Consider the following 26021-nt stretch of genomic DNA (forward strand, 5'->3'; position numbering starts at 1 on the left):
AATATCAAATTTATCATGTGTACTAAAGATTTCAAAAAGTAAATATGTGTGAATTTATTATTTTCGCACTCGCTCCGTCTGGTTCAGGGGAAGAGTTATTTTTTTAATTTGATATCCATTCTTTCTGTTTGACCTTCGAAAGGAAAATTGAGGAACTCACCGATGAATAATAATAGACTTAAATATGAATTCGTGGCTAATACTGTCTGTAATGCTGTCTGGTGGTAATACGTTTGTGAGACCGATTAGTTCAGTAAAAATAACTTGAATACATAGTTTTGAAATTTGTAGGAAAATTTTTTACCTCAAATAGAAAGGTTAAAACTGCGAATACATAATAGGTCGAATGAATGCTTTTTTTAAGAGATATAGTCTTCGAAATTCACTTACCTCTATATTTCAGGACATACAGAAGCTAACAAGTTTTATTTCAATTGCACATTAACAATTGAACAATGAGACTTAAAAGCTTCTGAGGTCACGTCAATGTTTTGAAAAACGATATACCTACTGCAATTCTTTAGGAAAATAGATAAGAAAAACTGTATATTATCCTATAATATATGGTTTTCAACTGGTATAGGTAATTTGTTTAGAATTATGAGTATTCTATTCTATTCATTATTCACTATTGATCCTAAAACTATCAAGTTATCGCCAATAGAAAGAAAAATATTCTAATGATTTTTTGTCAACATAATACGTTTTTAATTGAACATTTCTTGTCTGAAGCTTTCAATTGCTGAATGTAATTTGCTTCAATTATTTTTTTTCAAAATTAGTGAATCGGTTTATGAATATCAGAGGATCAGTGTCCTATAGCAATTCATTTTTATATCGAATTTGAAGCAAATAGCTCCATCGTTTATCGTCCAGAGCTTTAACTGTCCCTCTATGAATAGGATCCATTTGTATGAAATTTTATGAAAAAAAAAAAAATAGGTTATTATACAGCATTGAGTTTCTTCGCTCGAGAGAGAACTCGATCCATAAATTTTCAAAGCTAAACAATAATTGAAGAAACAAATCATATTTTATATTTTTAGGAAAGAAATTATTATGGTTCTGTACGGTAATACTGGATACAATATTATTTACCTCAAGTCCTAGCCTTAAAAGTTTTTTACATATTGCAATGCATCAACACGGCTTCAAACCCTGCGGCGTGATATTTGTTGAAGGATGATCTTTTTAGATAGACATATTGAGTTAATAAACACTATTATTATTATTTTCTTTGATAAGTGATGGAATAATATCCGTACCTTTGGCAATCCAAATTTCAAATTGTGCTGAAAGAAATATTTAAATATAAATTAAATGAATTTCAAAGCTGGTTTCCAATTTACGTGAAACCATGCATATTCATGGGGAAGTTGAGGAATTCTGTTGTGAGCCAGTTGGTAACAGAAGGATAGTTTGCACTTTGGAAATTTTAATCCAGTTCATTAAGAATAAATGAGAAAAAAAAGTTGACGAACTTCTGATTCAAGGTTCGATTCATCTGTCTATTGTAAACCAGTTCATTTCTGCTTAATCTCAAGAAAAAATGAAGAGTCTTTATTCCGCAAGATATACTTGTTCGCCTTGGATATAAGACTGTACACCTCGTGATTGATAAATATCGGTAATGTTTGAAATTCTTCTTCGATATCTTATTTCAATCATTCGCTGCTGATGATTTGAGTTGTTACTATATTTTATTGAGAAATATTTCGAACCTATATTTGATTCATTCTTACTTATCATCTCCTCTATCATCTCGAATAACAAAGATTTGCTCGAGAAAATATCATCGATCCTGTATTATAAACTTCAATAGAAATTCATTGAATCATTGAATAAAAGAGCTAGTTGCTTTCTCTTACCGTAAATCTCAACTCCCAATAGTCGTGAATTACAGAATTTTCGATATTGTTTCGAATGCAATTGGAATAATAGGTAATACATATATTGTATGATGTGACTTGTGCACCTCTTTTTTCTTTGGACGATTGAACCAGTAAGTAATCGGTGTCAAGTTGAACCCAAATATGATCCTGCCATTGTTTTAGCTAACATATTACTCATATAATCATTGTTATTGTTATATGATGAAATTGCCTTAAATATCTCGATGTGCTCGAAGATTTTGGTATTACGAACATAACGGATTCCTACATATTTGGACTAGAATTGTGAATTTGTGATTTTGAGTGTTGAGAATAACAGAAAAACCTAGAAAATTGAATATATAATCACAATCTCGTAATTAAAATTTCGTTTCATTAATCCAAAGGGTGATTATGAAATCATAAATTCAAATATGAAATATCCATTTCAAGCTTAGTGCGAAATTTCATATTGATAAAGTTATCAGAACCATATGAAATTCGAGCATATATCTAAAAACAAACCAATATTTCAATGGTAACAGATATTTCCTAGTAGAAATTTAACGTGTAGATGTAAGTTAATATCAATTTTAAGCTACATGCAAAATTTCATGTTTATCGCGTCACCATCAACGTAGAAATTTCAGAATGTAAAAAATTACTCAACATTGTAACAATAGATACGACTCGGTTGAAATTTATTTTGGAAATGTATAATAATCATTTCAATGTTTATGCCGAATTTCAGAAGGATTTTATCAGAAAAAACATACATTTAGATGAACGGTTTTCCGAAGAATATTTCATAGTGAGAAGCAAAAGTATTTGATCTTTACAGTCGGTATTTTATGTTATTCATTACTGAATCAGATTCTCCTTCGAACAAGATCAATGGGAAGAAAAATAACAGTCTATTTCAATTCATCTATACGTTCACTTCAGATGAAAGTAACATAAAACAGGCGGATAGTTTTACTCTCCCTTGTTATTCTAGAAATGTGATGCACCTAATAATAAACACAATCTATTTCAAGTAATACAGAATAAGGAGGATGTTAATCTTAATTGGATGGTGTGGTAATTTTATATTGTATATATTTCGCATAGATGAACTGAGAAATTGAATTATTTTCCTTGTACGTTCCCGTGTTATGAGAAGAGGATTCTTTATGAAGGTACCTGTCACTCTTCTTCGAAATACCACGAAAATGTTGAGACAAAATATAAGGAAAAATTTTGTGGAAACTTTGTGGTATTAAACTGGAGAAAATTTGTTTTCTACTAAAAATCTAAATATTTATTTATGTTTTTGTAAAAGCAGAAGAATTGTAAATTTAAGTAGGTATAGTATTCATATTCGGAATTATGTATGGTATTTATATTTGCAAGGAAAAATTTCACATATCTTATGATTATGAACATAAAGTCTCCGTTTTTGGGATACATAATATTGAAATGTAATTGTGGGTAGAGTATTGAAGAAATGTTGGTCAAATATTACAATTATTTCCATTTCATTGTATTTTGATTGACTTTTTGTAAACTAAAAAAGATACCTAGTTATTGCAGTGAAATAGTACCCACTACAGTTTTGTTTTCAATAGAAAAGGGGTCGATCGAATAAGGATGCAAATTTGTCGTCAGTAATGAAAATAATTTTCTTTTGGCAGAAAAAGTCACCATAAATGAATCACGATCGTCACTAATGAACCAACAATTCAGTTGGAGAATGATATATTTCAATCTTATGAAATTATATAAAATGCAACTATTTTGCACACTTCAATTCATCGTACGTGATTGGTGGCCGATGAATCGACAACGGGTACGCGTACCTAGAGGGAGGATGCCTTTGGATTTTCACCTTTGGGGTTCATATGAATTTAAAGTTTACGTTATTAAATTATCTTTCATGGCCCAGTTAAAACGAAATATTTGTCATGAAATTGGAACCATCACGGAGAATATTTGCCAAGCCGTCATCAAGAATTTTAAGTGTTAGATCGAATGAGAGTTGCAAGGTTAGACATTTGGACAACATTATTTAAAAAAAATAAATTCCCAAATAGTGTATTTTCATAATTGATGAACATTTCTTTAACTACTAATATTTTACATCTGAACTTTCTTTTGAGACACCTTGTATAATACTTTCATGAAATACCAAATAGAGCTTGTAGGTGTACCTGCTTTATACAAGCCGATGTAATTGGCCGGGACGTTCACTTGCGATTCTTCTATCCTAGATGAAAGCAATCCAAGTAATATTTCCATTTCTAGACAGGTAGAAAGGAAGATTCAAGATCGTCAATCGGTAGATCAACATTCACTTCTGTCGGATAAAGTGTAAGGAGATAACTAAATCGATGTGGAACATAATATAGTTTTATTGTAGTCGCGTTGCAACAATTTCTTACTGATACACTTTTATTTACTTTCGTTCGTTACACATGGGAAAGTCTACAGGCCAAGGACGGGATATGATCGTTGAATGAATGGGCGGTGGACAAATTGTTCGGGTTTCTTGTTTGATACGCCGTCATATTATGTTATGAGATGTAATATGCAATTTTTTAACCGAAGTTCATTGTTCGAATCTACTTAAATTCATGACTCATTCAGAAGGTTTGTTGAAATGGAAAACTCATATTGGCAACAGACTAAAAGATAATGGTTGAGAATACCCTGACAAATCCAGTTAGAATCCATAGAGGGTTGTGTGTTATCGCCACTTCTATTCACTTTATTTTCGGAGAACACTGAGGATAAAGAGGAATCAAGTCCAATGGAGTGTTAGTAAAAGTTAGTAGTCCTGATTGCTAACAACATAAATGAAATACAAATAGTTAAAATAATAGGAGATGACAGACAAAATATGGCTTTAAACATAAATACCAAGAAAACAAAAATTGTGGTCAAAAGTAGACAGACGACAGACGGAATTGTTCAGAGCAGCTGGCATAAGAGATAATCAGCAAAGAATTGAACGGATAGAGAAATTCAAATATTTAGGAACATGGCTTCTAGAGGAGTGGAAAAGTCCGTGTAGAGCAAGCCCGAGAAGCTTTCTCAAAAAAAAAAAAAACACTTTGGAGAGCTATGCCGGATCCCTTCTTTTTGACGGTGCAGAGGAATGGTATCCCGAGTGGTATCCTGAAGAAACCAAGGACAGATAGAGTATAAGGAACCTGGTATAAAACGAAAGACAATAATAAATCAGAGAAGAATTGAAAACTGAAACTATTGAGGAAATAGTTAACGAAAAAAAAAGAAAGGACAAGACAGACGCTGAAAGATCACGAGAATAAGGTAATAAAAAAGATACTACAACTCAAAATAAGAAACATAGATACGAGAAAATACCTTTTTCAAAGAACCAAATAGAAGAAAAAAGTGTCATGCAGAAGGGAGAAGAGTCTCCCAATTAGAAAACAGTAGGAAATCGGAGAAATTAAAGTAGAGGCGTAGGGAATGAAATTCTATTCCTTATACAAAATGAAGACCTGAAAATAAGGAATGAAGATGTTCTCAGGCGAGTGCATATTGACCGTGTTCTAATTAGATTAGTTTATGGTGACATAAACATGAATCGCAGATGCTGAAGACTATACGTGATATACAATTAACATATGAACAATATCACAGTAGCCACATTTGAAATAAAATCTCATTCTGAATCAAAAACCGAATAAACAGAGCAATTGATCGAATTATGTCAAAATGAGGATAACTTAAAGTGTCGAGAACTCAGTTTATCACTGAGTGTTGTAACCAAGCACTTTGGTTGAGGATTACTGGTGCATCATCAAGAAGCCGATCTGAGGTAGGCAGGAATTCTTGGATATGAGGTTTCATCCATTATTATAAATTGATTATAATTGGAAATTAAGATAATAAAGCGAAGAAAAACTGCTTATCTTGGTTACATCATGCGTAACCCTAAATAAATATCAGCTCCTGCAACTTATTATTGACAACAAGATCGAAGGTAGAAGAAGAGTGGGTCGAAAGAAAATGTTATGGTTGAGGGAGGTTAGACAGTGGACTGGCATTCATAGACATTAATATACACGGCAAGAGACATACTATGGAAAATGTGGTCACAAACATCCGCTAATGGAATTGCATATGAACAAGAATAAGGTGGAAATTTTACTAGCTACCTATTAATTATAAATTAAAAGGCAAAACCAAGAGTTTTCCAGACTGACCGGCTGTTGAATGAGAAGTTGAGCCTTAGTGCATTGGCATCCATTGAAAACATTTGTTTCGATGTTTGACTGCGTTTAGCTCAATTTCGTATTTGGTGGCCGGTCAGCCTTACGAATTCAAAGGAATATTAAAGCTGGCTTTCAAGTTGAAGCCAGTTGCCGCAAATTACACTAGGGTGTAAATCGACTTTTAATGAACATTCCGTGTCAATCAACAATATCTCATTTCATATCAAAGTACACTAATTGGAGCTTGAAATTTTTAAACAATATCACTCAAATATGAGCCTAGACTATGAGTACACTACTCATAGTGAAAAATATTTCGTCTACATAGACAACAGACTTCAACGCAGGTAGAAATTGAATTTTGCATACTGTGTATCTAGGAGATTTTGAGACGTTCAACACAGCGGATGTTTTGCAGGATTCGAATATCTCAGTTGAGTTAATGAAATCGTGGGCTGAATCCGTTAGATGGTTTCGGACTCACAACAATATAAAATTTTGTTTTCTCAAGAATTGGAAAAATACTTATCCGAACGAACTAAAATTTCCAAAGTAGTAAAGCGAATCTTTATGGAAAATTTCGTGAGCATTGTATGATTGGAAATTTTTTGTGTGAAAATTCGACATCTCGGAACCTATTTTTATTTTTGTGTACAAAAAAATAAAAGAAGGCATCATTATAAAATGAATACGTTATTTGAAAAAAAATGTGAAATTCCAGAAAATGATCGATTTTATCTGAAATAGGCGAATTTGAATGCAGAATGTCTAAAGTCCAAAACCTTTCAAGCACGTAATCATTACTTATCTGCGCTATGTTTTTTCTTTCTATCTAATTAAAGTGTTCCGAAATAGTTATTTTCCTAACAAGTGTGGAAAGTGATACTTTTCCGCAAGAGACTGCGAAAAGGCTAATTGAGCAATTGTATTTTGTATCAACGATTTGAAGGTTTATGCGAAATTTCTAGAATAGCGCGAAATTATATCAGAACTAAAGCGAAATTTTGGAAAAGAAATACCCAATATTTCCAAAAACAGAATAACAATTTCAATCTTCGTGTCGATAGCGTTATCAGATATATAGAAAATTTAAGAAAAACTCGGAAAAGTGACCTTATATCTCAGTGAAAACAAATCCTACTGAGTTGAGATTTTGCCCGAGAATATTAATATAATGGTTGTTTTAAGCTTTATGCATTTCAATGCAATTTCATCAGAATCTCAAAAATTTTAAGAAGAACATCAGAAATCAATTAGGAAAACGCTCATCGTAAATTCAGTAGCTTTTGAGCGCTCGTTCATTCATGTGCAGATTGTATCCTTGGATATACTTATACTATATACTGTTCTTTGGTCTTCAAGGGCGCAATTGGCGCAACCATGAATGAGCGTCAAGTTCCAGATTTTCATCTTTCATTGTGTTTTTATGCGTTCGGAATTCTCACCAAAAGATGAGGTGAGACATGAATTTTTCACCACGCACTTTGATATTTTAGTAGGTACACCTACTCTGAAATAATACAAACGGATTCTGACCCGACAATGGGTTCATCCTGTAGAGTAGAAGACATATCTCCATCTTTCTGATGAAACTATATATTTGAGATGGTCTCTGAGTTACTCAGAAGTCTGAGTCATGACTCGATCTTGTAATTATTACTTCATACAACCTTTAGATTGGGCGAGTTTCGAATTATGAATGAATGGAACGGCTTTGATGGAAATTATTTATCTATTTAATCCTCCGACAAAAGATTTAATTCAAACAAAAATTAATTATTTGAAATATAAGTTTAAGAATGGGTGATTGAATATTATTGGACTTTTTTTTCTGGTTCTGATGTAGCTCAACTATCTTGTAGAGAACTGATATACCTTTTGGGCCAATGAACCTAGAGAGACTTGCTGCAGATAAGAACGTAACGATTATAATAAATTTCGATATTATCCGAGTGAATTCGAATTGATTAATTCGGCAATTCCCATTCTCTTGATCTAAATTTTTCTGCACGAAATGCAGGCGCCATATTTCAAGGACCATTGTTCGCACGCAAGAATTGATCGTACTCGAAGATCGTGTCGCAATTGCCAACCACACAAAAAAAAAACGAAAGCTCGTTTCAGACTCACTTTCCCTACCCCGGTCGTAACAAACTTCACATCCATCTCCGGGACGTGACAGTATCATCTGTCAAAGAGAAGGGAATCTCGGAATGAGCGTAACATCCTCTCCAAGCCGCCTATGCCGATGCACAAGAACATCGTTTGTTCCAATTGCATAACAGGCCATTAGCAGTTCATTATCTCTTCATCTGGAACAGTTGATACCAATTTGAACAGCGCGGGAGACATGTCTCAGATATGAGAAATTCGTGACGTATCCACTGATCTTTAGATTGGTGTAGGTTGGAATTCTGGTTGATGATCACGGCATAGAGAAAGTCCCCAAAAGAGCTACTAAAAAAGCACAACGTTGAAAGAGTCATTTATAATACAAGTGCAGAAGGTATTGATATATTTTCAAGAGATCAGAATTAAAAAGCGAGTGAGTTTTTTAAACGAACGAGTGTTAGAATGAGCCTTCTGTACGAGTTTTTTACATATACATTATTTTCTCGAATTCACTGAATTTGAAATGAATTCAATGGAATATTTTCATTTAAATTTTTGCATTGACAAATGTTGGTTTGCAGAACTGTTTTCTGTATCATACTCTATGTTCATTACTGTATGGTGTGTCAAACATTTGACAGATAATAGATAAAACCGCGGCAGGAGAGTTCCGAGTACCAACATCAAATGATTAAATATTACCATGAAATCTGTGTGAATCTGCGATATTCATGCATGATTTTGTTCTACAAGATATGGCAGAATGAACGGATTGGTCACATAATTAGAGAATAGATATTCATAATACAAGTGCAGAAGGCATTGATCTTCTCCCACGAGTTTAAAATTCAAAAACGAGCCACGAAGTGGCGTGTCTATCAGTCTACAGTACGAGTTTTATATAATATTTTCTCCGATTCACTGAATTTTTATTAAAATTAATGGAATACATATTTACTTATATATCGTTTAGTGATTTTTGCAATGGAGAATGTGGGTTGGCAGTCAGTCTTCTGTATCAATATATTTTATAGAAAATAGATTAATCCGTGGCAAAAGAGTCTGAATATTCTAGCACGGTTTGGTTCTACAAGGTATGGTAGATTGGATTCGGCACAGAATTAGAGAAATAATATTGTATCTAATATTATTATTATATGATTTATCGACAATATAAATTAATTTTTTTTGATTGAATAACTTAGACAAAATCATAAAAATCCTGAAGTGCCTTGGAGTATTGGTGTAAACATTTCAAAATTGAAGTATCTCAGGTTAGATTAGGGATAAGGAAGTTTATCTGAGATAAAAACATTTCGAGTGTCAATGTATTTAAATGAATATAAATGAAAAAGATTATGGAAATATAAATTCGATACTTTGTGTGAATATTCATAATAATATCCAACTTATTTCAGATGGGATTCAAAACCGTTGAATGGGGTTGGAAAAATATGATGGGACTCTCCCCTCTCTGAACTATTCATCAGTGATTAAACAAATAGTATGATCAAAAATCACTCGTAGAACTTGTTATTTGAAGCTCCTATTTTGACGAAGTGTATAGTGCCTGCAGATAATTAGAGCACAATTTTCTTAGTCGTATAAGAATGAAAACCTTCGATTGACTTAATATAACGAGTCAATTTCAGAATAACTCTCAATATTATTTATTAATAAAAAATTCATTGAATATTTAAATTCAATTTTCTCTGATATGGATGAAGTATTCATTTGATTTGAATTGTAAAAATAAAATAAAAATTCACCCTAATAGCTTTCCTCATTTATTTTCATCAGTATGAAAATAAGTTCGAAACTTTTGAGCGCTTATTCATTCGTGCGCCAATTGCGCTTTTCCTCGTTGTTTTTTTCGATATTCTGTCATCCTGACGGCGCTACACACACGAAATGTTGCACAAAGCTTGATTATTGTTATTCTGTGAGAAAGTACAAGCAAAACCTCAACTGGGTCGGCTCTATTGCTAATAAATTATTGTTTTTTTTAAATATTCTAGTTGAATTTTGTATAGTTTTGACTTTGCTATCATCAACACGAACTTTTTACATGGAATCTCGAAATTTTTATTCTACATATACACATAAAATCCCAATCTGAATAGTTTTATTATCACGGGATAATTGAGAACGTATTTCTTTTCCAATAGTCATTTAGAATTTTTTATGGTTCTGACGATAGTTTGAAATTTCGCAGGAAGCTTAAAATCGATATTTTATATACACACCCAGAATGTCAATTCTGTCGGTTTTGTGTTCATGGAAATATGGAGCGATTTTTTTCAATATTCCTCTTGAATTATTTTCTCTGTTTCTGTTGATGCGAAATTCTGCATAAAGCTTGAAATTGTTATTCAACATCTAATTCCAAAATCATTTACATTTCTCTTAAGTAACTATAAAATTTTTCACAGAATGTACTCAAAGATGTTGACGAATTCAGCATCAGTGAGTCGAACGGAAAATTCGAAAATTGCGAAAATCATGACGAAATGATAGAGCGATCTGTTCAGCTAAAAACCGCTCGAAAAGTACCACCTTGGATAGTTTTACCACTTAATTATTGGAACTAATAAATATTCGTGTGAAATTGCATCGTTTTCTCTTACCTCAAGATTCGATCTCACAACCGGTCTAAAATAACTTATTTGACTATATCTGTACAGTGAGGAATTATTCTAGAAAGCATCATTTCTTAAAGCGTGAGCAAAAATTGAATTACACAGGAGATAATACTAAGGAATAATCGATCAATACATAATTATAATACAATGGATTCTGTTGTATTATATAGGACATCCATTGATTCCAGAATCCATAAAAAATCGAATTGTTTATCTATGAGAGGTTGTTTATGCAATATGGTAAACTTAATTTATATTCAAAGCGACCTTTTATTCTACTTTGGAAGAAATTGTGCATTGTCTGAAATGTCTTATTATAATATATAAAGTACAGTACTTTCGATCACAGTTTCGAGCACTAATTGTATGAAATGTCTTATTTCACACATTGCACAAGAAAGGAGAGCTGTCCCAAAGCCCTGTGCTTAGGGCCAGTTTCATAAACGAAAGTAAAGTCTAGTTTTCCATTTTCTTCATAGATTCTTTTCATAAACCAATTTTGTGGTTAGAAAAAGGTTTGAAGTGTCCCGATTATGGCAAAAAAGGAATCCTTTTCTTCATGCATGCATGGCAAATCCAAATAGATTGGTCCGAAGGAGTAAAATTTTGGTTGTAGTTGAAAAATAAAAATGTCAAGTAGATCACTTCATCACATCATCATAAGCATAGAAAATCCAATCAAAATAGTGGGGAAGAAACAGCCAATATTTGCATGACAACAGAGCTGATCGGGTTAAGATTTTGCATGTAGATATCAATTTCAGCTTCATGCAAAATTTCGTGTTGATAGAGCTGTGAGAACTATAGAAAAATCCAGCATAATATCTAAAAAACAATGAGCAGAGCACTGTTCATTAATTCATGCGCAAATAGCGCCCTTGGAGGCCACATAACTACATATAGAAATATATGTGTATAATCTCCAATGGATCAAGTGGAGTATGGATGACGAGCACTCATTCCTGACTTCATGTCAGTACCCATTTTTCTTTAAGTAATAATAGTACCCTTTTGAGAGAATGTGTAAGATTTCATAAGTACGTGTCTCAAATTTTACCGATTTCTTCCAACATATCGCAACAACTCGTATTCTGAAGTTACGTTAAAGATGTCCGTCGGTATTTAGTCATCTTCACAATAGGTTAAGAAAGAAATCAAAATACATCTCGAATAACCCGACAACCGGAACATCCCACAAAAGAAGCGTCATCATCGTCAAATTAATCATCGCAGCCAATTTCACCATAATCGATGGCATCGAATACATTCTCATCACGTTTCGAAACGATCTTAGGCAATTCGCATCTACAAAATCACCAGATCTAGATGGTTTCTTCCGTAGTCCATTTGTTCTATATTGGCAATCTATTCTAATCTGGTTCGTCCACTGGGATATCTAGATTAACGCTATTTTAATTTCAGTCCATCTGTCTACTTTCTGATTGCACTCGAGGATTGCAACAATAAGCTATTATGCAAGTTCTCTATCGTGATGTTCAGGAGAATCAGTTCCTTGTGTCGTTAATAATGACATCAAGGATTCAGCTCGCGAAATACCCTGAGGGGTCTGAAGAAACTCACAGGGAACAGGAATCTGATCTATGATTGACAATCACTATAATTTATAGAGGTGAAAACAAAGCAGTTAAGCATATTAAGTATATATTTTTATGTCATACATAGTTGTTATTTTCATGTTATTGCATAGTTATCGATGTCATTATTTAGTTCATTATGCTTTAGGTGATACTCTGAATATTTTATGACTCTTGGACATAATGTGAACAGAGAAGTAAGTTTTATTTTCTTTAATAAATTTCATTAACAAAATTATAACAAATTACGAACACTACCAACATTTTTAATTCGAATCAATATATGAAATTGGCAATTCTGAAAGTTTTTGTCAATGCGTTAGATTGCTTGCAGCAACATGGGTTCATGTTACTGGTTCCAGCTTCTGCTAAAATATTTGCTGTTCGACGCAGCCGGAGACCTGTATATTTTTAAAGATCGTTCAAACCCAAACATTTCGCAATGGTGTAGAACGGTCTCGTCTATAGATCAGCCTCTTTTCTTTGGACAATTAATTAGGCGCAAGGACATGCATTTTCATCAGTTTTGGACTATTCATTTCGTCTTCATAACAATTGTGATAAAGATCGGTTTTTGCTTCTGATATGTTCACCAAAAGAACTGACTTTTATCTTCTAAGAGATTAACTAGGATATTTACATTAAATGCACTGATTATTGATGCCACTTTTTACATTAAAGCTACTTTGAACATTTAAAACATCTCATTCAGTGCCACATGAATAAATTTCAGAACATCTTCTCAAGCCAGAACTTTGGACTATCTTGACTGAATTCCATTCGATTCTTGCACCAAATATTCTTATGGTAATTAACGATATTAAGTTTATTATTCACGACCAAAGTCTTCTTTGAATATTTGAATTACAAAAATGTTTTAGAGAGATCGGTAAAGTACCCGAGCAGAACTGTTTCATTAATATGTACATTCCGAAATATGTATGCTTCACCAAATTTTGGTACTTATTGTAATAGGATTTTCGTAACCTTTTTGGTAATTAGTTTTCTACTGTCTTTGTTGCTTATGAAAAAATTTCGTATTATTTCTTCTTTCTTGAAACGACCAACGCATTTTTCGGAAACAACCATGTTTCGAACTATCATGATCTAAATTTTGTATCAAAACTTTTCGGTCGAGGAACTTCAGCGGACTTCATTTGGGTGGACTTCGACTTCGACTTGGATGATTTTTCTATACCAACTGAAGTATTCTGTCATAGACACAGAAGGAAATAATGAAATATTGCATTAAATTCACAGATTGCTTACGATTTTTAGATTTCGAAATATAAACTGAAAAATTCATAATATTGGAAATTTATTATCCTCAAACGTTTCCGAAAATGGTTATAATATCAAATGTTTAGCACTAGCTTTTTGAAATCAGAATATATAAAAGAAATATCAATTCTAACGGAATTTAATATTAATAAAATGGAAAATTGTTGAATATGGAGCATATTTATTATATTCACGGTGATTTTAGTTCTAACCTACCTGATTGGTTTAGTTTCCTTCATCAATTGATTGGATCCTTCGTATGGGCCTTCTTACTAATCCTACGTAAAACGTAGATCTGTAAAAAAAAGTTCTTTTAGTTTGGAAAATCAGAAATAGTTTTTGAAATAGCATTACACAATATATTTTTGGATGTTATTTTCGTTCGGAAATAGATAAGAGTAAGAATTTTTACGACAAAATCGAGCACAATGTAATAACGGGTTTTTGCAATGGAATAAATTATATAATTTGAAATACACATAACTGTATTATTTTCCAACATTCAATTAAGATACACGATTCAAAATCATTTCGAAATTGTTAAATTTTTTTATCGAAACCAGTGCTAATTTGTGAATATTGATGGAAATTCAGGAAAAATTTATGGACGACATTATTCAGTTAATCGACTCACTATTCGTCGTATTGTAGATAAATTTGAAAGTGGATTTTCTCTACACGATAGAAGAGTACCAGTGCAACAAAGAAATTTACGCACACTAGAGAATAATGATTTGGAGCAGCAAGTGTAATAGAAAATTCAAATTTATCGGTTTCACATCGTTCACTAACATGAAGAATTTTAAGAAAAAATGTAGGTTTACATCCTTACAAAAACTTGGAAATGATGACATTTTATCGAAAAATTTTATTCAGTGATGAAGCCTTTTTTTGCAAAGCAAAATTGCAGGATTTGGAGTGAAAATCAACTAAATAAATAAGTAATAAGTAAATCAACTACACAGTTGAGATACTATCAGAGCTAGTTGAAGTCACTGTGTGAAATTCATACGGGCGGAATGAATGGACCATGTGTGAATTTCAAGGGTTGTGACCCTATAATGGCTTCGACAGTAAGTCATTAGTAAGTAGGTAAGTTCATTCATTTCTTTTCTTATTGCTACTCGGTTTGATCATATTAACTTTCGAAAATCAGGTTGACAGGATTGAGGCTGGGACACATATAAGCCAAGAAATGGACCATATTACTTTGAAGAAAATTGTCGAGGAGTAACAGCCAATAGAGATACAGATAACTGAACAATGAATTGTATTTCCTTGGTTGAAAATAAACTGAATGATGTGTGGTTTTAACAAGACGGTGTCAATTTATTGGAAACACAATTTGGTGATAAAATTGGCTCAAGAAATGGTCCAGTTTATAATATATGATTTTAATTCATTTTTAAATTGTATCATCGCTATTGGAAAACCTATTAATAATTTGTTATTGGATAAGATTTCACTGTGATGTTATGGTTGAACAAATTTTTAATTCATGTAATAAATAGAATTTCATTTAATAGCAGATTTCCATTTTCATTACTAGACCGTTAAATGAACATTTTATGCCTTTAGTTACGGCTGTTTCAGATTCTATGATATCTACCTTATTTGTATTTTTTATGATTTTTAGAGTTATGTAAGTCTGTCTTGTTAGGAGTTCCGTTCCATTGAAAGAGTTAATTAAAATAAAAGTACATCGATGAAATAAAATATTTCGATACGATTTTCTTATCGAAAAAATGACAATCAAAGTGTTAAGTGTGAAAAATTTTCAGCTAGAATTGAAAATTGTTTTTTAATTAGGTTTTTTTTGCGCAATTCATTGGGTCTTCATTCCAAAAATGGTTGACTACTGAACTACGGAAACTCTTATTGAAGAAAAATTTTCCATTTTGAATTTTATTGTGATAGTATAAAATTCTTAATAATTCCTATAAGAAAGAGTCAAAAATTCATAACTCAAAATGATCTCCATCTTTGAGGATAAATGTGGTAGGTACAGCAAACGTTTTTTAAACCGAATAATCACAAACAGATTTTTCTTTTCAATTTTTTGATTCTACACAGTTCGGAGTATCGGGGTGAATGTCAGGACATGACCTTAGAAGTAGAAATATGAGAAACTTAAAATTGAAAAGCACGCCAAGAGTTCCTCGATCATGACCTCAAAAAAATTATTCTATCAAAATTCGGCAAATCAGTATTAGGGAGTTTTCCGATGAGCCGAATTGTTTAAAAATAATAAAAGATGTGACAAGTTCTGTAAAAATTCATCAGATTAATAAAAACATTTTATTTTTTCGAGATGAGTGACATGTAACAAGCAAGTACTTCGATCGAATCATCAGCTCAAGGATTGAGAGTAACTTCATGAAAGTTCCTACCTCAATTATCTTATCAAACGCTCCTACATAATAAATTTCAATTATATCTGCCAAATCTTGAAACTTTTCGGTAAACATGTGAGGGAGTTTCAACTTTTCAGGGATGCTTTTTAGAAAGTGGGTTCATAATACATATAAAGTTTATCGCTATTTTGAACTCTATGCCGACCACAGATTTGAATGTAGGTATGTATATGAGACGTGAATTATCATGTATCATTATGGTCGGTTATGAAAAGTTCCATTCTCGGTTCCAATGATAACAAATTTTACATATATACATTATACAAATTAAATTTGAACTACATATTGTAAGGTAAATATTGGAAGGACGGTACTATAAAATACCAATTGTCATCGCGACGAAATGAAAAAATGATCATTTAAACGATGCAGCCGAAATAGAGGTGCCAAATATCGTTTCATCTAGGACAGTAATTATATGTACATCTTGAAGTGAAAGTAAACACGTTCGATGATTTTACTGAAAAGCTTCTCCTTCCCCAGATAATATAATAGTTATTTATAATACAAGTGCAGAAGGCATTGATATTCTTCCACGAGTTCAAAATTCAAAAACGAGCCACGAAGTGGCGAGTTTTGGAATGAACGAGTGGTAGAATGAGCCTTCTGTACGAGTATTATACATTATTTTCTCTAATTCATTGCATTTTCATTGAAATTAATGAAATATTTCCATAAATATAATTTAGTGATTTTTGCATTGGAAAATGTTGGTTGGCAGAACTGATTTCTTTAAGGCAAATTGATGAATTGACAGATAAAGCCGTGGCGGAAAGTTCGGAGTACCAATATAGAATAATAAAATATAACCATGAAAACTGTGCGTTTCTGATATATTCTCGCACGATTTTGTTCTACAAGATGTGGAAGAATGAACGGAATAACCACAGAATTAGAGAAATATTATTCTGTGCATTATGTTCACATGATCGCTTTAGAAGTAACAAGCTCTCCGATTCTCAAACCTGACCCAGCCATCAGTTTCTCAGAGTAATAAGCCAACAGGACCGCAAAAATTCACTTTTTCAACCACAACCTTATATAGAAAGCGAATTTGGCGAGGCGTACAACGATTTATCTTCAGCGACGCGCAGAATTGGCGGATGTTGGTGCCTTCATCAAGAGCAGGGTCTGTCGTTTGATCTTGACCATATCGGTAGGAAAGGAGAACGCTGGATAGCCGATGGCTACAACACACATCTTCGATCTTGACTCCCTTTTCTCAAGATGGGAATTCGAAAAATTTCTTGTATCGGCTTCTTGCGTATGCATCTGAAAGGTTGCTCTGATCGTTCCTGAGTTACAACGTTAGGCGGTCATTTGGGAGCGTCTGGTATGTCGCATTTCCTGTCGCCGACTCGGTTAGGGTAACTTGATAGCGTGGTACCAACGCAAAAAATCAAGCCTGGCATTTGTTTGTTCTCCATTTTTTCAGCCCTAAATTGCATGGAATGGATTGGATGAATACATTTTAAGGGTTGAAGAGGAAGAAAACGGAAGAACACTACCATATATGTAGTTCTTTTTTCTCCGTGTGGAGCTTGGTTGCAAAAAACAAACAGACACTAGGGACTAGGACTCATAAAACCATGAGTTGGTGTTCTCACAAATTTCTGGTCACTTGTATATTTTTAGAATGCAAGATCTTTAATCGCTTGCTATTTTGGCACATCAATTACATAACCGGTTGATATGTCAAATATAAGCGTGTTACACGATAGTTCATTCATTTCGAGGTTCAATTCATTTTGTGTCCATTGTATAATTGTAATAAGTAATAAGTTTATAAGCTTTTATTTAACTTGGCATGTTCGTATGTATGTTCGTTTCAAATCTGATTTTTATAGTCCAATTTTATTCAAAATTGGTATGTGAGAGAATTTGGGTCGGAGATTATGGATTCATTGTTAAAATTAGAAAATGCAAGATGGCGGCTGCAAAAGGGACTTATACAAGATAAGAGGCTCAACACTGAAATCTGCTTTTAAAAAAAAGGGTTCGCATTCGAAATTTCAAAGTTGGGCCTCTTAACTTGTATAAGGCCCTTTTGCACCCAAAATATGATGGGCTCAATCGATTCAACGGTAAAAATGACTAAGGACCACAGTATCAGAATATGAATTTTTGCATCCTGATCTGAATGAACGCCCCTAGATTTTTGAACAAAAAACGCTGCATAGGAACCAAAAATGGACGAAAAAATTTTAGTTTCAACCAATTCAGATTCAAATCTCCCGCTGAATTCGAATTTGCAATAAAAAAGATGGGTTTTCATTTGAAATTTCAAAGTTGGGCCTCATATCTCGTATAAGGCCCTTTTGGGCCCAAAATCAGACCCATCGATTCCTCGGGCGAAATTACTAAAGACCCCAGAATCAGAATCCCGATTTTCCATTTGTGCGTGAAATAAATTCACCGTTTCCAGACTTTTGAACCACCCGGTATATGATTCTCATTTCATTTGTTGAGATATTTTGTAATAAACAAAAAATACCTAATAAAATAGTGTGTAAACTGTGGTTTTATTGTCACCCTTTATTCGGAAGTCATATCATGATTTACTATTAGTTGTAAATCTCTCAAGTATGCTCAGTTGCCTGTTTCACACAATATTAATCCGGTTGACCTAAACAACAGCCAACAGCTGATGAAATTTTTATTGATATCGCAGATTTTATAATCTTATCCAAAGCAAACCAGATCATGCTATCAACCTTCTGTTAACCGACTTAGTTTCTGATTAGTTGAACGGTGTAAGAATTCTTTACGAGGAATCCAGCCATCGAAATGAATGCACAAGTGCTTCGAATTAACGAATTCAGATGGAATTTCTGTTCATTAATATTTGAAGATAAAACTTTTTTAGGCCCATTAAGAGATTTTTGCCAGACTAAAAACATATGGTTCGCATTGCAGATAAGTTTCAGTAGAGTTCATAGGCGATAAGAGATTGAAAATAAAATTTTTTGTAATAATAATAGTAGTGACTCCATTTGAAAAGAGAAAAGAAAATACATAATATTTATCGCGAAATTCATTGCTGAATTGTGAATACCATTTAGTAGTAGTTATAGGTTTTCCCCATAGAGTAATAAACATAGATAGAGGTAGCATACGCAATTTTTAGATACATGTCCCCAACATGGTTAGATTACGTTGTCGGATTGTGATATATTTTCAAATCCACAATTTTACTATATCATTATGAATGTATATTGAATGAAATATATTTATTGAGTGATTCTCAATTAAATATGCAAATTTGGAATACGATATTTTTCCTAATTGTCGAATTTATAGTAGGTTTGCAGAGTATTTATTATTTTCTGTATCTACTTGCTGCAATCCAAGGTTTGACAACTATTGCTCTCTTAGTATCATCTGTTGTATCACATCAAAATTTATATTGAGTTGATATGAAATATTGATTCACTATGGGACGTAAGAAGTGCTTTCTTTGTGGAGAAACTCGCGAATCGAGTGAAATATCGTATCACTGATTTAATTTCCGAGCGCTTCATGCCAAATTTGATTGTTGGGGACCAAATTTGCCTACTGAAAATGACATAATGCTCCCTCTATCTATATTTATTACGCTAAGGTTTTCCATACCCTAACAATAAAAACCCTTTCACCATGAAAAAATTGTACTTGGTGGTGTTTTTAGTAATGACTTTTTTTTGATTATCGTCTATTATTTCTCTATAATTCAGACGAATTCTAATTGGCAAATATGATTTAGAAATTAATATATTGAATCTTATTTTTTATTTTTTGATATTTGAATCTGAGTCAAATGATAATGAAGGTGATGGAAAGTTTTTTGATGAAACATTCCGAATCAAATATGTTTAAAGAATGTAAATGTAAAATTAATTTTAAATTAATTCCTAACGACTTTATTTTCGTGTCTGTATGTCCACAAATCCTTGTGAACACCCCTAACTAGTAAAATTCTTATCCAAGCTCGATGAAATTTGATATGGGTATCCGGTGCGGTTTCATTTGATACTCAGTGGAAAATTCTGTTTCTTGCTTTCTACTAATCCAATTTTGATAGAATTCGGTATGGTAATCAGATTGTAATTGTAATTCCATAAAAATTTCAGCTTTTCCGTATGTACCTACAATACGAATTGGGCTTAGGCATTCTTCGATTTTAATTGTATTTGGTTTGCGTATTGGGATTGGGTCTCGAGGATTTAAAGTTAGCGGAGAATGAGAAAACATGGTTCACACCCTTTGGCAGATTATTTTATTATAGAAACCGCAGGATACCGACTGCATTGTCCTGAAAATGCATGATTCCATTTTCGTACAATCATATCCTCAAATGGTTTAGAAAATCAAAGAATTCTTTCTATGAAAGCTATTTCTCTAAACAAGCAATACCGTGCCTTTTCCATAACTCAAATGGTTTTTCCAAAACTAAAAATTGTTTTATAGGATTGCTTTCGCTGTGACTGAATCTGGAGAGGCTAGTAAGACGTGCGCATTACATATAGGATTTTCCAATAAGAGGTTTCCGAAGAGATTTCATTTTGAATAGTCTGCTATCTGGATAGCTCTCACTTTCGAAGCTTTCATCTTTTGATATTTGATAAGTAAAAAGTACGCCATTACTGAAAATGAAACGAAGCACGCTTCAACAACGCAATGAAATTATTGAAATTCACTGTAGCACTTTGGGGTCGTTGTGAAGCACCTTTTTGGCTTGATATGACGAATCGAAACAGTGTGCGTTGCTAAGGGACAACTGAGAACCCAGATTTATCTATTCCTCGCCGATTCGGGGGATATAGCATTACACAAACGACATTACACTGTATTTGCATTAAGACTTAGACCTTGAGGCTTTTAAAGTGAAATTCACACAAGAACTTCAACCTGTCGATCACAAGCAATCTTCGCATATTTGGTCTTTGAAATGCATGAGAATGATCCGGCTTTTCATTGTAAAATCATATTCAGACGGTGTTACGTGCCACACAAGCAACGAAACAATCGCAATTTTGAAGGAAAATATTCCTGGCCGTTTTATTTCTCGGAGAGATGATCACCGAGATACTTGTGATTTAACTCCTTTAGACTTTTTTTTTTGGAGATGGGTGAAAGATAAAGTCAATGCCAATGCTCCACAATCGCTTCAAATCAGTAAAGATGAAATGAGAAGAATGCAATAATTATCCATTGATTCATCTCAAAATATACTAGTTTTTTTTTAATATCAAAATTAAATCTCTAAGAGGAAAACCCTTTATGTAAACTAATGTCGGGCAAGCATTGAAATGAGTGTATTTGCCTTATAAATATTTTATTTGATTTGCGGAAGAAAATAATAGGTACAGGTAAATTCAAACCGTCATATTCGTTAGTAAACGATTTGAACACTCCTGTATGTTCACGTACATTGTGAAATAATTGATCATTTGCATTTTTAATGGCAGGAGTTGCGAATATCTGGCAAAGGAAAACGAATTTGCAAATGATGTATGTACAGTTGTCGCATCACATTTCAACTTTACAATATGAAAATAAAAAGTCCTATATAAATAACCGATAAAGATTTGGTAAAACATTTAACAATATAAATGTGATAAGATGATAAAATTTCCATTAATTGAATTTTGGAAAGATTCAATGATCGATAAACCCAAGACTATAAAATTTAAAACCTAAATCAATGAGAGATTTTAACAAAATGTTCGGATGAAATACATGAAATACATATAATAATATATTTTTGTTCCTTACATCAGTAACCATAAACCAACTATACTCATGATGAAAAATATTGAATATACATATAAATATTCAATTTACATAAGTAAATTATCTCGTATCAAATAAGAATATGGGGAAATTTTAGTTTTTCTGAATGAAAAATGAACCAAATTTTGAAGAGTGATTGATTGACAATAAAGGGAAAAAATTGTAGCAGAGCAAAAATCTCCAATAATGTTTTTTTATAAGCCTATCGATAATTAGAATTTCATATTGTAATATCTATCTGTTGAAGTTTATTCAAAAGTAATACACGGAATTCAAACCGTTGAAGTTGAATTCACTGGAATTGAGGTCAATCCAGAATATAACGTTTTTCCCGTTTGAGAAAATTCCCCAACATTTCGTCGATACCAATTTATTGACATCGAATGCATGAATAATTCAAATGACTCTGTTCCGAAAATTCCTTGAGCTTTGACATCATTGGTAGTTCGGTAATTTGCTAACTTCAGGTGGCAACATTGAGTAAATTACGTGATTTGAACAGCATAATGGAGATTCATTTCTTATTGGGTTCAGGACACGTAAAAATATAATCTGGGGCTGACGTAATTGTAGTAATTATAATTTTTCCGAGTAATGATGGTTTAACGCTTGAATGTCGATGAAAATTTCACATGGTTCATTATATTAAAACCTTGTCGCAGCATGTGGCTTCAAATCTACGAAGACAGAACCTCTGTAAAGCTAGTAGAACTACTTTGGAACTTTCGATTTTTTTGGCCATAATTTTAGGCTAAATTATTACCCTATTGAACATTTTTTGCTCTTCAATTGTGGTAGAAATCGCAGGTTGTGCTAGCTCAACTTTAAACTGATAAAACCAACAAGTTGATCGATTTTTTATGGATAATCTGATTTGGGTTCATTTTAGACTAACGTTTGAACCCACTGCCATATTTTTGGATTTTAAAATTGTTTAAAATTTGAATCCAGAATTTTTTTTTTGAAAACGTGAATCCAAAAATTTGGTGGTGGGTTCGAAAGTAAGCCTGAAATTTTGGTTTTATCAGATTGTCCATAAAGAATCGATAAGTGTGTTGCCAGTTTAACGTTGATCTAGCAGAACCTGCGATTTCTCTCACTATTGAAGAGCAAAAAGATTTTTAATAGGGTAATACATATGTTAGCCTGAAGTTATCTATGGCCACAAAAAAAAAATACAAATTTCAGATGTTTCTGCTAGCTTTACTGGGGGTGAAGACAAATTCACTGAGTGTTATAATAATGAAATATTAATGTATAATTTTAAATAATACAAATCAGAAATATTGTTGGAATTGATTTTCAAAAACATAAGGAGGTAGATAATTTCATGGTATTCATTTTTGAAATATAATTTCGCCGCAGCTACGAGTTACATAGAGCATTCGAGCAGTTCAATTTTTCAATTATTTATTCAATAAATCTGGCCGTACGACGTTAATGGTGGCTCGAATATTGTCTTCAAATGCTTCAAGAGTTGCAAGTTTTTCAGTATTAACCAATGTCTAACATGAAAAGTAATCGAGAGGCACGAACGAGGTGATCAGTTGACAAGATCACTTATGTAAATGAAGTCAGTGTCACCAAATTGATTTTGCAATAAATTGATGGTTGAGCACGCTGTACGGCAAGTTGTTTCATCTTGTTGTAACCAAATGTCCTAGCTGATTATTTTTGGAAAAAAAATTAGTCAACATGGCTCGATATTTACCGTAATCACAGCTCCTTCTTCATTTCGAAATAAATAAGAACATATGATGGTGCCAGCGTGTATTAACCCGCACCAAACTGTCAATTTCAATAAATATAATAGTGATTCGGCTTGAGGATTGCCTTTTGCTTATAGACGTAAAATGGTCGAAGTGGTCTGAGAACTTCGCGAATAGATTTTTTTTTCGAAGTAAATTTCAATAATTTGGAATCGTTTTTCTGGCGTTAAACGATTCATGATGAATCGCCAAGCCTTACTTAACAGAAAAATCATCACAGTTTGATACTCTCAACTGTCAAACCATAGACAAAAACCATCGAAACTTCTCATGCAGCTAAAAAAACACCCGTTATAATAATGTTCCATACATACATCTAATATCAAGACCAAATCAGAATTATATGAATATTATCAATGCTTGTGTTGATGTTAGATAACATCCGCCAACCTCAACTCATTTTGGTCAATTGGGCTCACATCGGGTACCCTATATGGCGATTCTCATTCATCACTATCCATTCTATCAAGTTCTCCTCGTTTATAACAACATCATTCTTAAGCAATCTAAACCGAACAAATTGAATTATAATGCACCATAGTGGTGTTTATACCTTCACCATACGAGCTCACCTATGGCCTGCCCGCTAGACGAGAGTTCAAATCATCTATTATGAATTGAACCTGGAGGACATAACGGTGAAATCCTGGCCACGGATAGCCGTCGAGACACTTTGAAGCGCATGCAAAGCTGGTTCATGTTTCCTCGTATGCGTTTGAAACGCGTTAGATTTCAGGAACAACCGTGAGATACAATACTTCGACCAGAGTTCAACGTATCTTCGAGAATCGACTGGACAAACTAGAGTTAAATGTACTTGTCAATTCGGTCCTATGAGATTGAATTACATCCGACAATAACGCTGTGTGGTGTAACAACTACCCAAAGTTCCATTAGGACACAGTACGAACACAAAATAATGATTCTCTCAACGTACAAGCTCAAGATTCTGAGTAGCCTAGGATGGCTGGGTTAAAATACAGTGACTTGATGAAACACAATGGCGACACGAGTCGTCTCGTTTTTGATTGGCACCAGGTTTCTGAGCCAAATTATGGCGGCTAGTTTATAGTCTCCGTTAACCTGATTTTTGGGACGCAAAGAAGAACGAAATTAAATTATAAATAATAGTTCAACGTCTGTCTATTAACATATAAGATTAATTTCACGGTATTCAGACAATTTTTCAATTCTGGAAAAAGTATCTCCCCGAGTGAGACTCGAACCCGCAACCTCCGAATTACTGAGTCCGATGTCCTCGCCTTTGAGCTTCCGAGGAAGATTCTACGCAATGAGGAACCACTAATCCCAGAATTGAGTGTTAATATGCCTTATATATATAATTCGCAAGGGTTGAGGAAAGTTGAAATTGATGGAAAGAACATAATGATAACAACATCAGTGATCAATGATCCTCTCGCATCGTCGACATTTAGCGACTATAAGAAATTAAATTATTAGATTAGAAACCCCAAAAATAAAATTTCAGGGAATGGATTATAAAGCAATAATATATAACCCAGTTTTCGATAGTTGGGTAGAATTCCGGACTTCATTATATGCAAGCCTACACAATTGTCTGTTGATGGCAAGCTTCATTTTACTTAAAAGGAGCATTAATAAAGATTGATGATGTTAAAATAAAAGTTGGTTGTGTTTGTTTTGATAACAACACCCTGACCTACATTAACCAAAATGGTGGACTATAACCACATTGTATTCAAGCGATTCAAGTTGGTTAATGGTTATTCATGGTTATTCCCAAAGGGCCATAACCAAGGGCAAGACCAGAGATAACCGCGGTTATTAGTGGTTATTTGCTTGAAATCGATTCTAGTAGTTCCCTTATCTCTGCTGACTCAACCTCAAACAAAAGAATGCGTAGTAAACATGGTTGAACATATATTCTATAGAACAAATCTGATTTCAGTGCATTTGTTTTTGAAAACAGGCTAGGGTGTCCAGTAGTAAGGTAACACAAGGAGCATGGATCGAAAATGGAACCTTTATAAGCATAAAGGTTCCATTTTCGATCCATGCCCTTGTGTTACCTTACTGCTTAACTGCTTACTGCTTTACTGCTAATACTTAAACTGCTGGTCCTAAAAAATTGGAAAAATTTTGATTTTCAAGATGGAACAACCACCAATAATGAACCGATTGGTCAATGGACATTATTTTAATATTTTCATTTGATCTGTAAAAAGTCATTTGAATCTTACGTTCTTTCAAGAGTAGATAAGTATGAACTCACCTGTGTTTTAGACATCTTAAGCCTAATGTACCCACCACCGAAAGAGATGAAATGAATTGAAAGAAATAATCAAGTGTTCAGAAAAAAT

The 26021-nt window shown here is 33.1% G+C and overlaps 1 protein-coding gene across 5 annotated transcripts in view; it reads right to left on the reverse strand.

The window, feature by feature from the left end:
* The window catches only part of LOC123677177, a 136592-nt gene that overhangs the window by 39355 nt on the left and 71216 nt on the right, over positions 1 to 26021 (reverse strand). For all 5 annotated transcript variants that reach the window (XM_045613742.1, XM_045613740.1, XM_045613741.1 and 2 more), the window contains one exon: positions 13941 to 14019. The gene's annotated coding sequence lies outside the window, so the exon portion shown is untranslated. The remainder of the gene's footprint in view (positions 1 to 13940; positions 14020 to 26021) is intronic.

Source organism: Harmonia axyridis, chromosome 3 (assembly GCF_914767665.1).
Source record: "Harmonia axyridis chromosome 3, icHarAxyr1.1, whole genome shotgun sequence".
Taxonomy (NCBI): domain Eukaryota; kingdom Metazoa; phylum Arthropoda; class Insecta; order Coleoptera; family Coccinellidae; genus Harmonia; species Harmonia axyridis.